Source organism: Spodoptera frugiperda, chromosome 22 (assembly GCF_023101765.2).
Source record: "Spodoptera frugiperda isolate SF20-4 chromosome 22, AGI-APGP_CSIRO_Sfru_2.0, whole genome shotgun sequence".
Taxonomy (NCBI): domain Eukaryota; kingdom Metazoa; phylum Arthropoda; class Insecta; order Lepidoptera; family Noctuidae; genus Spodoptera; species Spodoptera frugiperda.
In genome coordinates, this window is record NC_064233.1 from 7,654,834 (window position 1) to 7,672,998 (window position 18,165).

Consider the following 18,165-nt stretch of genomic DNA (forward strand, 5'->3'; position numbering starts at 1 on the left):
TTCGACAAAGTATCGCATAAAGTTCTTATAAATAAATTACGAGCTTATGGCATATCAGGATCCTTGCTTGGTTGGATATCATCTTATTTGATGTTCAGAGTTTTTTCTGTTGTAGTTAATGGGTATCAGTCAGGCTTGCAAACAGTTTCTTCCGGTGTTCCCCAAGGTTCACTTCTGGGCCCCATCTTGTTTAACTTTTTCATTAATGATATTCCAGAATGTTTCAAATTTTCTGAAGTTTTTATGTATGCTGACGATCTCAAGTTTGTGAAAATAGTTGAATCAGATCGAGATGCCAGGAATCTACAAAGTGATCTTAATAGATTAATTTTGTGGTGTAAAAGCAACGGAATGTTGCTTAATGCAAAAAAATGCTACCACGTAAAATTTACAAGAAAAACGCAAGCCCTAAGCCATGCCTATTACGTCGATTCTCATGAAATATCTGAAGTGGAAAATGTGAAAGATCTCGGGGTTACTTTCGATAAAAAAATGACATTCGTACCACACTTGGATAACGTAATTAAAAGATCATCTAAAACGCTCGGATTTATGCTTAGAAATAGTAAAGGTTTTCGTGACAATCGCACTAAAATACTATTATACAATAGTCTGGTACGTAGTATCATAGAATACTGTAGCGTAGTTTGGCGTCCCCATTATGCAAACCAAGCTCTGCGTCTCGAGCGATGTCAAAAACGATTTGTCTGGCACTTAGCATTCCTAAATGGTATTGCTAAAAAAATACGCTCTTACAAATGCCGCTTAGAGCGTTTTAATATGAAAACCTTGCAGCATCGCACAAGGATCAATGAGGCAATGTTTGCATCTAAGATCCTCCAACACCAAATTGATTGTCCAAGGTTTGATTAGATTTAATGTCCCATCTAGGATCCCTCGCAAACCAATCACACCTCTAAGAAAAACAGTTTTAGGTGCTAATTCTCCATGCGCGAGACTGTCTAGAGTTGTGAACAGTCTCAGTGACAGTATTGACTTTCACTTTGATTCCGACCCTACGAAAAAACGTATTTTAAGTAATATTTTAAGTATTGTTTAGTTAGTTTTTTAGTTATTTGTAGGTACTTCAGCTTTATTTGTAAGTCATTTCATTTAATTTTTCTTGTAAAGTTTATTTAGTTTTAAGTCTCTATTTATTTTAGTTTAGTTTTAAGATTCTCTTTTATTCTTTTTGGTTTGCGGTGTTTACCTTTAAGTAATGTTTGCATTGTACCTTATAGATTAATTACTGTTATTGATGTGCAACATTGTTGGTAGACCTAAGATATAAATAAAATAAAAAATAAATAAAAAAGTCTTACAGAAAACCTACATACGTGCGACACTTCCCAAAAAAAACAGCAAAGTAGTTTTATGGGTGTCCATGGGCGGTAGTGATTGCTTACCATCAGGTGACCCATCTCCTCGTTTAACGCTCTATGCTATAAACAAAAAATAGGTGCCTAAGTGTTTTAATACAACATAAAAGAAAGCTGAGAATAATATGAGAAGAGACATATTTATTAATGAACTTAGATTGCGCTAAATACGATAAAACGTAGGTACCGCAACTTATAATAATTACATAGGTACTTATGTAGGATTAACACTTATCAACGCCTAGGATTAACCAATTTCTTATGAAGAAAGATTATATATTATGTACTGAAAACGGTTCCTCGTCTGTTCTTTTTTTTAACACGAATTGAGCATTACATTTGTTATTTTTTTTTTTCAAAACAATTTGTGGATCACACAAAGAGTTGCTCCGTGGGGGAATTGAACCCGCTACACGTTGTGCGTCAGCCGCGGTTACCCAGCCACCGCGTCAACCGTGCAGTCGAATATATTGTGTTAGAAACGATTTACTTCTCCAAACGCCTTTTTTTGAGGGGGGAAAAACCTCCAATGTCTTCTCCTGCCTTTGGCGAGGCGAGAGGGAGTGTCAGACTCTTACTGACTAAAACCACCCCGTTCCTTCTCCTGCTTTTCGAACCTGAGCCCCGGTAAACCCGCTAGGTAGTCCGCAGCTCCGGATCTCTCCAAACGCCTAAGGCGTACCTTTTTTTTGAGGGGGGAAAATCATCCAATCCCTTCTCCTGCCTGGGGCGAGGTGAGAGGGAGTGTCAGACTCTTGCTAACTAAAAGCACTCCGTTCCTACTCCTGCTCTGTGAGTCTGAGCCTCGGTAAACCCACTAATTAATCCCCAGCTTTGGTTCAGGCATCAGCCCTACTGAGCCCCCTTTGTGGTAGGCTGATGGCTCTATGTACGTTTAGTTTATATAAAATATCTATTAACAAATATGAATCAACAAATAAAAAGTATTTAGTGACGTGTCTAATACTCTAATATCATAAAATTAGATTTCCTATCAAATAGTTTAGGGATTATCAGATTTATCGAGGATTAACTCTTTAGTGTATGAACGGAAATGGGTCGTAAAATGTTTAATTACAATATCTAAGTAAATAATTATGTATTTTTATTCGAAGTAACTTGTAGTATGAAAAGGAATCCAATGGTGGCGTCCACAGACCCGCATCGCACGCATCGGACGGATCGCATCAAACTTCAAGCTTCCTTGTGCGAACTGCTAAGGAGTTTGGAATTTCTTGCTCGTTCTTCTCTATAGGAATCTACACTTTGGAACGAGCAAATAGAGCAACTAGAGGACTGACCGACAGACTGACGTTATTAATATTATTACGTATATTTGCTTTGACGTTCAAAAATGCCTTCCTGGTCTAATTAAAATAATTAATTTTGACTTTTGAATAGATTTTTTTCCCGGAGTCTGTGTTTCCTGATGAGTATAACCTGAGTGTCTTCGAGGCTCGAGTAAATAGGTTGCTTATGGGCAGACGTGCTCCATCGCAGGCCGCATCATCACTTACCACTAGGTGAGATAGCGACCAAACGACGTTTGGTCGCTATCTCACCTGATAACGACAAATAAGGGGATTGAAATAACGAATGGTGAAAAAAAAATTTTTTGAGTTTTTGCCCTTACGCTACTCTAGTTCTTAACCCACGTCGTCGACCCATTAAATATATAAAAACAATCTAGAAAATGCCGCTGCACGTCCACTGATCGTCATTTCGTATGACGTCATCTGCATGCCACTTAAAGACTATATAACGAGAGGACGACAGCAGATTTCATCTCATTTATCTCATTGAAGCGGACCGTACAAGTGTCACAGATTTTTATAAAGATGAGACATCTACTTGTTTTATTGTTTATCGTCAGTATAAGTTGTGTGACGGTGGCTGATGTGAAGAACGATGGAGTCACAACTAAACCTGATCACATTGATGAAGGTAACCTACGTAAGTATTGTATTAGTTTGTATTTTTATACTCAATACTCAATTCTTTATTGCATTCCACAATGTAGACTTAGGTGGTTTGGGCACAGCAAAAGATAATACAAACATATGAGGAGAGGACTTTTTAGAGAGAATATTTAACGTAGCATTCAGAACGTATTTGTTATTGTTGTGATTGAGATTTTTTTACAATGTAAGGTAAATTTATTTTTCATTTTAATATTTACTAAGTCAAACTTTAACATACCTACATACAGGTTCTAGGTAAACAAAGCGTCTCATGTACCTACGCACGCACCGACGCCGCGCGAATCAAATATAGGTGATAGGTCATACTTAGGTAGGAAATTACAAAAAAGAAAATTATTATTATTGTATATATTACAAAAATGTTTCGTAATATTTTCGTAATATTAGTTTCGTGGAATGTTATTGACCCCCGTAGTGTCTTGACACATTTGTTATGATTTGAAATCAAGAACTAAACCGATATCAATATCAATATTTTTTAATGTACCTAAGTATTTTAAGCTGAAACTTTGTGTAGAGATTCTATTCAACCTGTATTCTTCAGTGCTTCTTGATGTACATCATTTTATACAAAATACCCATATACAGTATATGGGTATTTTGTTACACGTTTTTATAAGGAGCTTTAAATGTATCTGCCACGACTTTAAAGGGAGGTAGTGTTATGTTTAAAGATTGTAATTATATTCGTATGTGTAAATTTTCAGCTGACTTGAGAATCCCCTTTATCCTGTCGGCATCCAAAATCCAGATGTCGTACCACGGCGAATCAACCACGAAGGCTTAAAATACTAAGGTTTCACCATAATCTGTCTCTGTCAAATATTAATTTATTTATTTAGTAGAAAAAACATGCATCATTTTGCAGCTTAAGACAATGCTAAATTAATTATAATGTTATCGGCTTACTCACGTAATTGTTTGACGAGGAACCCGACTAGTTTCAAGCCATGCTAGAGGCCCATATTCATGAGCAGCATTCCGCGACACTAGTCGAAACAAGTGACAATTACGTGAGTAAGCTGATAACATAATAATTAATTAAGACAATGAATGCATTATATAGTTAAAGTGATATAAAATACTTGTAATAATGTAATTTTCGATTGGACAAAAAAAATACAATAATTATGTAGTGCCTTGTGCACGCTAGACACCTTACGATTTAACTGTGCAGTTTTAACTGTACAGTTTAACTGTGTCGTAAGGCATGTAGACATTAGTCCGCTCTCACGATACATACCCACGGGAAGAGGAGGGGTGGTCCCAAAAATGTGTACTACTCTACGTCGCCACACGTCTAGCTAGTTGGTAAGACCTATATTAAACAGTTTCTTGCTGAGTATGTGCTATGTATGTACCTACATATATGAAGTATGTAATGTAAAGAAGGTATTTTAATAAAGAATTTTCCTTAAGCAAAACCTGTTTTGAATACAAAAATAAATTAATGTAGTATGTACTTAGTTGAATCTTAGTTTGCCTGTTAATCTTACTACTCTAAACAGACAGACTTGATTTTATATTTATGTGTAAATAATGACTGCTTCATTGGTCGAGCGGTCGTAAGTACGACTGCCAGACAAGGGGTCTCGGGTTCGATTCCCAGGTCGGGCAAAGTATTGCTGGGCTTTTTTCGACTAATCGAAAAATTCGTGTAAAAATTGCAGAGTCTGGAATTGTGCCCAGTCTATGGCAATAGGCTCACCCATATTACATGGAACTTATAACACAAATGGTGAAAAGTGGGTGTACAATCTTGGTCGTCGCGAATCTCTCAGGGAAAAGTTTAAGGAGATCAATATTATGACCGTTCCATGTCAATTTATCTATGAAAACATTATGTATGTTAGGAAAAATCTAAACTTGTTTGACAAAGTGTCTGACAGACACAATTATGAAACTAGACAAGGATAGATTGAGCCTGCCATTCTTTAGATTGACAAAAATAAGTACCGGTAAACTATGGCAACTTTACCAGACCCTTGGCAACTTTACCATACTATAGGTATTCGGTATAAACTCATTTATCTAAAAATCTACCCACTAGAATTCTGTTTTGTAATAGTAGTATTTTTTAGACTTTAAAAGGAAATATTTACTATATTTTGCGTAGACGTAAGACTGCTATTATGCCAGTAATGGCCGTCACAATGTATGCGTGAAAATGTGCTAAAAGTTAGTAGTTCCTAAATTGTACTCACAGAGCCTAAATTATTTGTCACAGGTGAGTGAAATTTTGATCTTGTATGTATAATATAGTTGGGATTACTGTTGTAATGTCAGCAATTGCTTTTTCTTTAATTTATTGATAAATAATCGCTTCGGTAATGTTGACACAGGTTAGGTAAAGTTGCCACGGCCTGCTTTGTGGCAACTTTACCTACAGTTAGGGTTGGCAATAAATGGTTTTTTTCCTTGTTTGTGTGTATGTAACCATTTTCGAATACCTAAATTTCCCAGCATAATAGTGAATATCCTGGATGATAAGTTATAATGTATTTAATAATACCTTTTGTTTTAGAGTCAAAATGGCTCACATGAAACAAAACCGCAGAAAACTCGGAGCTAGACAATATAAAAAGTATACGAAAGTAATGTTAAAATTAGCTATGGAGATAGTGAAGTCAAAAAATTAAAAAGTCAAAAGATTAAACATTATTTTGTAGCCTTTTTTTACAATTTTAAACATAAATACTTAAAATTTTAGAACTTAATTTAGTTTAAAAGGGAACAATATTTATGTCAGATATTTATGCTTTTTTTTACTTTAGGTTTAAGGTTTATATTTTTTTTTAAATATACATGTCATAAAAATAATTCTCATTTTTTGACAACCCCGAGCGTAACAAATTATTTGTATGTAAATTACGATGAAACCCGTGGCAACTTTCTCGACTGTCTGTGTAGCCGTTATCTTTATAGATTTCCTCATATTGTTTGCATTATAATACGAAGAGGTCCTAGATGAAGCCCTCTGTACCTCAACAACTCTTTAATATGCAATACACGATGAATACGGCGCGTAGGTAAAGTTGCCAAAAATTTGGTATCTTTACCCATGTTGTTTTTTCTTTACTACGGCTAAAGTAAGCGTTTGTATATAATGACGTTTACGGTAAAGTGAGCCAGATAGACTACAATTCTAAATATATAGTTTTGGTTTCCATGCGTCTTATGGTTAAAAATATATTTCGATTTTTGTTCCAAAATATGGTAAAGTTGCCATGTTTTACGGTAAGTCGTTCATGGGATTCGGTGTTAAATGTTAGGTATAACAAAATTCCAGAGGAAATAAAACACCTAAATGAAAGACAATTTAAATTATGTATTAAAAAAACGATGTGTAGATTAGCATACTACAAATTGAATGATTCCAGGCATAAAACCATGTTATTTCAATTTGTTCTGTTAAATTAGATACAATCATTGTAAATGTGAGAGCCCTGTAATTAGCTAAAACTGTATTAGACTAGTAGAATGCATTTGTGTCAGCTTGGAGTTGTCATGCTCACTCAAAGGTCTCATTGGCGGTGGCACGGGCATTGGATCGCTCGATTCCCTGCAATATGGTTGAGTTGGGCGGTGCTGGTGTACGTGTCATGTTCGTGAACGGGCGCTGTCAACTGGGACTGGTCAGCTCCAGACTGCATTAAGTTTGTTGTCCTCAGGGTTATTTTCTTTTTCTATCACTTTGACTAAATATTAGTTTTACATTGTTCTCACATAGTTGAAGCAATCGAAACAATGTAATGTAAACACGAATTGTATTGTGAACCTGATTGGAAAAGTGTAACCTAACCTATGGAGTTTCTTGCTCGTTCTTCTCCATAGGAATCCACACTTTGGAACGAGCAAATAGCTTCACTAGAGGACTGACCGACAGACAGACGTTATTAATATTACTATATTTGCTTTGACGTTCAAAAGTGCCTTCCTGGTCTATTTGAAATAAATAATTTTGACTAGACTTTTATGATCGATGTTGTATGCAATAAATAATTATAAAACTGACGGTGTTTCATTTTCCCAACCTAACATAATAAAAAAAAAAAATGCCACAAGTACCAAATGGTATCCAGTCCAGGGGCGCGGGACTTGGGGAAGCCTCCGCCCCCTATTCCATAGACCCGAGGTGATGGCGCGCGCCTCCGAGACGATATGCAAGAGATGAGGCCAGGCCGGACCTATGGTTAGTATCAATATTTTCTCAAAATATAAATTAGAATCTAGATTAAATCAGCATACTATATAAACCTATAGGAACAATAATTAATTTTTTAATTAATATAAGTATGAGATACTAACTACTTCCGCGCGGTTTCACCCGCTCTGGTCGGTTCCTATTGATCGTAGCGTAATGATTTATAGCCTATAGCCTTCCTTGATAAATGCGCTATCCAACACAAAAAGAATTATTCAAATCGGACCCGTAGTTCCTGAGATTAGCGCGTTCAAACAAACAAACAAACAATCAAACAAACAAACTCTTCAGCTTTATAATATTAGTATAGATAGTATAGATTACTTTGTAAATGTTTATCTAGAACATTAGACTAGATTACGTCCATTGCATTGACAGTGCACTTTTGACTTTTAGTGAAGGATTCGAACCACTACACACTAACTGCCGGCGTCCTAACCTGTGAACTGTGCCTACATCAGAATATTACTTTTTGAGGGGAACAATCATCGAATGACTTTTCCTGCATTGCGTGAGGCGAAAGTCAGACTCTTATTGACTAAAATCCACCCCGTTCCAACTCCTGCTCCTTAAGCCGGAGCCCCGGTAAACCCCCTAGGTAGTCTGCAACTTCGAGCATCCGAATGAAGCAGTTGGATGCAGGTCGCTTCCAACCAGCCGATCTGAAAGTCATCGGGGGAGGCCTATATGAGGCAGTGGACGTCTTGTGGCATTTTTTTTTTTTGGTATTATAATATAAGCCGGTAAACGAGTAGTCGGATCACCTGATGGTAAGCAATCGCCGCCGCCCATGGACGCCCGAAACACCAGACGCGTTACAAGTGCGTTGCCGGCCTTTTGAGGGTTAGAAATTTAACGGTCAATGGGCAAATGGGCTTCCGGTAACCTCACTTACACAACGCAAGCGGTGTTTCACGTCGGTTTTCTGTGAGGCCGCTGTATCACTCCTGATATCACTCCACTTAACCTTTTGACCGCCAGAGCATAAACGCTTCGCTGTGCCCTCCACGCCAAGCCACAAATTCAACGAAATAACCTTGAAAATATTAGGGATTCCAAAATGTTATCGATAAACCAAAGTGAGTAATAATTTTCGTCTGAATTTTTTTGAATAAACTGCTTATAACATAAAAAGAATATTTATTTAACCTAATCTCCCACTGTAATAAACTTAAGACCACATTAATAGCAACTATCAATAAAATATCAACCTTTTGAGACACAAAAATACATATAAAATTGCAGCAAGTTACAGCACTATTATCTATCAGTTACGCGCCATTGGCATGTATACATGCCAATGGCGCGGGCAACTATCCATTTTTTTTAAATCTCTCGTTTATGATTAGGGATGTAGCTGAATAATGTAACTTATCGAGTTCATTTATGTATTAGGTAATCAAATTTGAAAACTGCTAAATAGGTACAGATTTTAGTGATATTATTTATACACTTTCATATTCTTAAAATAGTTGCCTTGTATTTGTAAAATGTCACATGAAACTTAAAAATATAAAAAATCAACAATCGTATTTATAAATAATGCTCATTAACAGCCTTGTAATTGAAACCGTCACGTGAAACTTAAAAATATATAAAAAATCAACAATTGTGTATAATTATTATGCTCAATATCAGCCTTGTATTTGTAAAATGTCACATGAAACTTAAAAATATAAAAAATCAACAATCGTATTTATTTATTATGCTCATTAACAGCCTTGTAATTGAAAAAGGTTACGTGAAACTTAAAAATATATAAAAATCAACAATTGTACCTATAAAACATTATGCTCACTAACAGTCTTGGAATTGTAAAATTTAAAACTAAATTGTATATTATCTATAATTATTATCAATAACAAAAATTTAATAAATAAATAGCAATTATAATGTAGGTACTCGATAAAATATTTTTTGCAACTTCCCCGCATTTAAAAACACGGCATGCGCTTACGACGTCACGAGTCCGACATCTATACATGTCAATGGCGCAGAAGGGATTGCATATCGGTAGTATGCTAGGGATGCGCATGATTGGCGAAAAGGGAATGTCGATAATATTGAAAATACAATAGTAAATATGCTATTATACCCAAGAATTTTTCAGTTTAAAATATAGTATATTTACCTTTTTTCTCAGAGACTAAGGTTATATATATACTTTTTAATAGTTATTACAAAAAATAAGCGAGTCATTTAGCTGAAGTTTTAATATTACTTGAATTACACTACATCACTAGTAGGCATGTATACATGCCATTGGCGCGAGAGAACATTCTTTTTTAGCCGATATTTAAGTTGTTTTTATCAATCAAATATTAGAATAACTATATTGCAATTTTGTTCACTGTGTACAATTATGTAATAACTGGGTATTCAGTTCTTAAGATACATCAATAAAACACGTGAAAGTAATGATTTAATGTGTTTATTTTGTTTTTCTCTGTGATCTGTTTCTTGGCATCTATAGATGTCGGTGGCGCACAGGGCACGCTTGCGCATGACATCTATACATGCCATTGGCGTTCAAAAGGTTAAGATGATGAATAAAGGGGGAAGGTAGTAAGAAAATAAAACAATAAGTTTCATTAAATACTTTAATAGACTATTCATTTGATATACGTCTTATTCTATTCAAAGTCAAAACAATTTGATCGCTACATTTCTTATAATACGTCATTAATATACCTACACTTTATATTAAAATTTCCAAAAATTTTCGCTTATCTACAACACTATTTATTAACCTGGCAACCCCATTAGTGATGGGGCATCACTAATAAGATTGCCAGATTAGAAAAATAATAAATAATGAATTTATTATACAATAGTATTAGTTGCATTATATTTATTTACGATTTAGTAGGCATAATTAAATTAAAGTAATATTTATTTTGACGTCTATTTAATAACAATGTGATAAAAGATTTTTATTTAACAAAAATGAAATTTAAAAGCATTCTAATGATAATAACATACGTTTTTACACCCATGAAAATCATCACGCTTTATATAATTATAGAATGGATCAGAATAACCGCGAAAATCTAAAGATCTTTTATTTTTTACACACATGACCAAATATTCATGGTATACATTGAAAATATATTTCAAAATTATCATGAGCTTAAAAACTGTATGTAAAAATGTACCAACACTTACGAATCACATAAATTAATGTTTCTTTGAAACAAATTGGATATTTTATTTGCTTTTTATCCCCGAAGGGGTAGACAGAAGTACAGATTATGGCACATAATGCCGCTATACAATGAACTTTCACCATTTGTGTTATAAGTCTCATGTAATGAGCCTATTGCCATATACTGGACACAATTCCAGACACCACTGAAAATTTTACGAAAAACCGAAAAAAGCCAAGGGATTCTTTGCACGACCCGGAAATCGAAAAATCTCTTGTTACATTTGTGCCATATACTAAGCAAAATGCCTCAGCTTCGCATGAACTTATGTGACTCCTAAATGTTCCTATGACGTCATTTAAGTAATATTTTAACAGTACATAATATAATTATAATATCTTCACACCCATCTCTATAGGAGGCAAACAGCATTCATCAAACATCCTTGTTGACTGGACATCTACACTACATGAGCTGCTGTTTACATGTGAACATTAGCTCATGACGATACCTAAGTACATGTGTCGCCTGGACAGTCAACCTCGCTACATCCTTGTTGACTGGACATCTACACTACATGAGCTGCTGTTTACATGTGAACATTAGCTCATGACGATATCTAAGTACGTGTGTCGCCTGGACAGTCAACCTCGCTACATCCTTGTTGACTGGACATCTACACTACATGAGCTGCTGTTTACATGTGAACATTAGCCCATGACGATACCTAAGTACGTGTCGCCTGACAGTCAACCTCGCTACATCCTTGTTGACTGGACATCTACACTACATGAGCTGCTGTTTACATGTGAACATTAGCTCATGACGATATCTAAGTACGTGTGTCGCCTGGACAGTCAACCTCGCTACATCCTTGTTGACTGGACATCTACACTACATGAGCTGCTGTTTACATGTGAACATTAGCTCATGACGATACCTAAGTACGTGTGTCGCCTGGACAGTCAACCTCGCTACATCCTTGTTGACTGGACATCTACACTACATGAGCTGCTGTTTACATGTGAACATTAGCTCATGACGATACCTAAGTACGTGTGTCGCTGACAAGTCAACCTCGCTACATCCTTGTTGACTGGACATCTACACTACATGAGCCCTGCTTTCTCCTAAAGGGATGGGATTGAAGATATGAAATTAGACGAGTACATGAACATATATAGGCGGGTTTGAATTCTGAGACCATATAAACAAGTACAGAGTAGACAAACAACATTTTTTTTCTATAATATTCAATTTCCAAATGTATTTTTATATTAACAACCTTACTACGCAGGTAATAAAGTATATTTTCTTTTAGTACCATGAGACATAATATTGATAGGGCAGCCAATTTTTTTTTTATGGAACACGAGCAGATTTACCACCTGATGGTAGGCAATCGTGCCACCCATGGACACTTGAAACGAATGGCGTCACAAGTGCGTTGCCATTTTCGGGGGTTAAGAATTTAAGGGTTGTTGCGGAATCGAGGATTAGGAAGATTGGGAAAGGCTTAATTAGGCCTCCGGTATCCTCACTCACACAACGAAACACAACGCAAGCGTTGTTTGAATTATTCGGTTTTCGATGAGGCCGTGGAATCACTAAAATTGATTGAATTATAATAGTTAAAATGACCTAAGGGGTTACCGGGGCTCCAGCTCAAAGCAGGGGTAGGACCTTTGGTGATAGAACCCTGGAGAGTGACATAGGCTACTCTTTAGTAGTAATATTAATAAAAAATACATTTGGAAATTGCAAACTACAGTCAATAATAATATAAAACAGATACAGTATAGGCGTTTAAGTTCACTATTAAGTATTTGAATATTTAATATTTTATTTTATCCATATGTTACAATTTATTTTATATTATTAAGATTTTAACAATGATTTTGGTCAAAATTTGGTTTTGAAACAAAATTACCTATTATTAGAAACTGGTGTACTTGTGTCCTAAAGGCTTAGTATAAGTTTTACGTTTAACAATTCACCACTTATTGGCCAGCTCGAATAAACCAGCCAATCAGAGGTCTGAACGCGCTCTCGTTACGATTACTTTAAACGTAACGTAAAGCAAACTCATACTAAGGGTACTGATTGGCCGGCGCGAATGTTGCAACCAATGAGAACCGAACGTGCTCACGTTTCGTTAACAAACTCTACGTACTAAGCCCTCATATCATACATGGATGCCATTTCGGATCTTAGGAAAGAGATTCTTCAAATTGTAATTTAAAATAATAGTAAAGGACTTAACTAGGCCTTTGTTTTTAATAGAAATATTTGATGTCAAGCTCCAATTTTGACCAAAATACATTAAAATATTAGTCTAGCTACTGTATTATTTAAAGATAAATAAATGACAAACAAAAATATAACTCATTATCATTATAATTACTTAGTTTATAAGAACCTATTGCTTTTGATTCAGTTTCTCATAGTTTAACTGGCAAAAACTAGTATATATGTGAAAGTTTGTTTGTTTGGATGTTTGTCCGTCAATAACGCTGAAACTACTGAACGGATTTTGATGAAATTTGGTATACAGACAGGGTATGAGCTGACTTGAACTTTGTCAGTTAATCTATTAGAGACTGACTGAAATGAATAATAGAACTTAATGCAAAATCTCTGGATTGTTCTTTGTTCGCCAGAATTTTCTCCAGTGTCGTGGGTGCGTTTACAAATATACGGTGACTGGTAATTAGTGAAGGATATCTAAACAACGTTCCCAAAGAAACCTCTTTTGTAAACTCACTAGTTTTGTTTTTATCTCAATAACAAAACAACAAAATTTCGCGGGTGCTTGAGTACAATCACGTGTTTAAATATCGTTCACTAATTACCAGTCACTCTATATGTCCTTTGAACCCTGGCCGAGTCCAACAAATTTTGACAGAAACGCAATAAAAGCTAATATCAAAAACCTATCTCAAATCCAAAGATTTTGTATTAAGTTCAGATATTAATTTCATTAGATACCGATGGTGAAACGAACCATAATATTTGTTCACACATCGACAAACTCTAAACCACGATTTCATGTAATTTCTTATTGAAAGAGCTTCTCAGATCACTAAATATTCAGACTTTGTATAAACTGAATTTTATAGTAAAAAATATAAAAATAAAATGTTATTTTAGTCAAATATTCCGAGACAGTCCACTGCTGGACTATGAGCCTCCTCTACATAAGAGGGTTTGCTATATTTTTGTAATAATTATCATGAGACATACTAGAGTAACTGAAAATAATGGTTTACTCACGTAAATATTATATTGAGAAAAGCTCTACTAGTTTCGAGTGACAGAGGGACTTGTTAATCATGAGCAGCGTGCGCAGACGCGGCGACGTCGCGCAGCGTACTAACCTCTCATGATTTAAGAGTCCCTCTGTGACTCGAAACTAGTAGAGCTTTCCTCAATATATTTACGTAAGTAATGCGTAGTTTTTAGGGTTAAAATATAACAATATTATTTCCACTTAGGTTATATGATATCAAAATAATTATGATAAATAATAGCATTTTATTTTTCACGAATATTTGACTAAAATAATAATTTCATTAGATTAGACAATAACATAATTTACAATATAGAAAATAAATAAATAAGAATTGATTCCCCGATCACTTAAAAATTGTAAAAATTAATTTCATAATTTAAATTTAAAAGAAAAAATACTGGTATGTTTACTGTGTATACAAAAAATAATAGCCAAAACACAGTGTGTGTTATAATACACAAATCATACACACAATTACACTTTGTGTGTATGAAATGTATATGCGTTAAACACAAACACATTTTGATGAGATAATAATACACATTTTTTTCAAAAATCCCGATACGGGACTATTAAGAGCCAATTTTACTTATTCAATTAATAATAAGTAATAATAAAAAATCTATAGCTTTTTATAAAAAAAGAAATAGTAAACATACCGCTACCAATACATTATCTATCGTTTCCATAGACAATAAGCTTTTCATTTCTTAATTTCAAAACGCGACGATGACATAAAATTTTATACAGCCTATTTCGTAATTTTTATTAAGTATAACTAAATTACTGAAATTCAATAAAGAAAAATGGACGTAAAATTATTAAAATAATAATAATATAAAAAACTAAACGTTACAATTCTTATTATAATAATTATTACATGATTTCCGTTGAGAATGTGTAGAGTAATTAACATTTGATAAAGTTATTTTAATCATAATTTAGCAATGACATTAAATTATGTCACATTTTCGTATACCTATGAGAAATATTTGAAATCCATAAAGCCCTCAAAGGTAGGCATTTTTATTTTGAAGGGGAAAATCATCTAATGACTTCTCCCGCCTTGGGTGAGTCAAGAGGGAGTGTCAGACTCTTACTGACTAAAAAACCACCCTGTTCCTACTCTTGCTTGTCGAGCCGGAGCCCCGGTAAACCCGCTAGGTAGGCATAGCACAGCAATCAAATAAATGAATATTACTAAATCAGTTACCTTTTAAGTCATAATAACAATTAGCTGCTAATAGCTGCAAATAGTTCATAAAACCCATTTTTAATTATTATGTTATCGGCTTACTCACGTAACTGTTTGACGAGGAACTCGACTAGTTTCAAGCCATGCTAGAGGCTCTTATTCATGAGCAGCATTCCGCGACACACGACGCGTCGATTGTCGCGCTGCTACTGTAGAGTAGTCGAGTTCCTCGTCAAACAGTTACGTGAGTAAACCGATAACATAATAATTAATTTAGTATGTCTCAAGACAGTTATAATAAAACCCATTTTTATAACTTCAAAAGACTTTGCATAAGGATAAATTTGAAATAAAATAGTTTAATATTGATTCTAAATATCAAATGTAGTCACTCTACACATACTCAAAAACTACTTAGTTACAAAATGAAATAAAAAAAGTGTGTAATAAAAAAAATAATTTAAAAAATCATTAGCACCTTACACGGTATCACTTATTACAATAATTAAATAATAATGTAATAAAAACACTTATTATTATTTATACGAATAATAATAAAACAAATTGTTTATTGTTTTGCTTTTCTTATACACAAATGTAATATGATTTTTCAATAATAAAGTAGAGTATTGGAGTTTATTGTAACTTTCGTGAAACATACTAAATTAATTATTATGTTATTGGCTTACTCACGTAACCGTGGAGGAACTCGACTAGTTTCAAGCCATGCTAGAGGTTCATATTCATGATTCACGATGGGCGCGAAACTCGAGTTGCCAGTAGCAGTGCGACAATCGCCGCGTCGTATGTCGCGTAATGCTGCTCATGAATATGAGCCTCTAGCATGGCTTGAAACTAGTCGAGTTCCTCGTCAAAACGTTACGTGAGTAAGCCGATAACATAATAATTAATTTAGAGTATTGGAGTTCGATACCCAGGTCGAACAGAAGAGAAATTTCAATAGATGTTGGTATGGTAAAGATATTTTATTTTACATATCTTTGATAAGTGACACATTTGCTTGACACGGGAATCGAACACCAATTGTTGGTGATTACATTTGTGTATATGAATACTTGTTATATTAAATATCATTGTGTAGACATAGCGTTAATAATAAAATTATAATTATTCAATGATTTACTTGTTTTTTAATACCAGACAAAAATTACTTAATACAGTTAGAGAATGCTCAACTAGTTTCAAATCAACAGCCCCGGTGTGATACGAAATTAGTCGAGCATACCTGAACAGTTTACGAGAAATATTTTAAATAAAATTGATAAACTTTCATCACCAGTGCCATTAGTACGAGTTTGCTTTACGTTTAACGAAATCAAAACCAGATCGCATTCAGCGTTCTGATTGGCCGATATGTGAATGAGCCAACCAGTACCTCTAGTACAAGTTTATTTCGAGCCGGCCAATCAGAGCGGCCAAACGTCCTCTCATTTCAATTACTTTAAACGTAAAACCAAGTCGTACTAAGCCCTCTGATGGTAAGCAATCAGCGTCGCCCATGGACACCCGCAACACCAGAGGAGTCAGAAATACCTTGCTGAATTATTAAAAAAGGAGAATATTCTTATGTTGAAGGCTATATCTACACAACGATGGTAGGGGGGCACCTTATGAACGATTCTTTTAAAACAACACGCAACACAACGAAACGAGAATCACAGTATTGTAACCCAATCCGATTTCATTTTGATTCTTTCTTATATAATATATAAATTTTCACATCAAAATGCGTGAAAGAATTAAGGATATTGAAATAACAATATTTTATTTGAAATAAATTTAACATTAGTACGAGTTTACTTTATATTTAAATGTAATCGAAACGAGAACGCATAGGGCGCTGTGATTGGCCGGATAGAATAAACCAACCAATCATAGAACCCGTTCGGCGCTGTGATTGGCCGGCTCGAATGAATCAACCAATCAGAACGCCGAACGGGCTCTCGTTTCGATGTCGTTAAACATAAAGCAAACTCATACTAAGGGTACAGTTATGAGTCCCATGTAATTGGAAGTTAGTCTAACTGTCATATAATGTGGAAAATTTTCGAAAAGACAAAATTTCCGTAATAATAAATTGTTATTTCAACAGCCTTACGAAAAGAAACACTACAAACTAATAGTAAACTCTAATAGAATGCCAATTTAGGATCAATTTTCAAAAATAATAATTTAACCTATAGCTACATACTATAGGTACTTTAGAATATCTCATCCTAGGACATAATTTTTCAAAATTTTAGTTAATTTTAGTAATAATAGTAAGTGATTATCACTATTTATAAAAATCAAACTGTATTATACATTTTGGAGAATGGAATTTTCAAGTTGAATGTTATATAACCGACTGTTTGAGGGCTATATTTTACTGAGACACCATGGCAGCGCAACCACGGTGTCCGTAAGCTACCAAACTAGACACCAGAGTCACCACACAATACTGGGAGAGTATCAAGTGAATGAGACACCATACAGCGCTATAGTGAGCAGTGCGAACGGGACGGAGCTATACAACATACATAGCTCCTTCCTCTTGCACTGCTCAGTGATCGACCATTCTGACACAATTGTAATAGCAGACTAAGGCCCCTGGATGCGAGACCAGTAGATTCTATGCTGCCGTCAGAGCTGGGGCCTTAGTCTGCTATTACAATTGTGTCAGAATGGTCGATCACTGAGCAGTGCAAGAGGGATGGAGCTATACAACCTACATAGCTCCGTCCCTCTTGCATGGCGACTCTGGTCTGGTTACGCAACCAAGCGGACACCTACACCACCTCTATAGAGGTATAATACATTTTGTTGGTAGCGGCGACTAGTTGCGCTATCATAATGTCTCGGTGAAATATAGCCCTAAGTGGAGGTAATGTGTTTTAAACCTTAAAAAAAAGGGTATAAAGGTATATTTTTCTATAGTACTATCAGTAATGACAAACCTTACGATTG

The 18,165-nt window shown here is 34.9% G+C and overlaps 1 long non-coding RNA gene across 1 annotated transcript; it reads left to right on the forward strand.

Annotated features, from left to right (window-relative positions):
* Positions 1-3,061: 3,061 nt before the first annotated feature.
* Positions 3,062-4,785, forward strand: LOC118279872 (uncharacterized). Its single transcript, XR_004784033.2, has 2 exons — positions 3,062-3,332; positions 4,069-4,785. It is a non-coding gene; the product is annotated as an uncharacterized LOC118279872 (long non-coding RNA).
* The last annotated feature ends 13,380 nt before the right edge of the window (positions 4,786-18,165 follow it).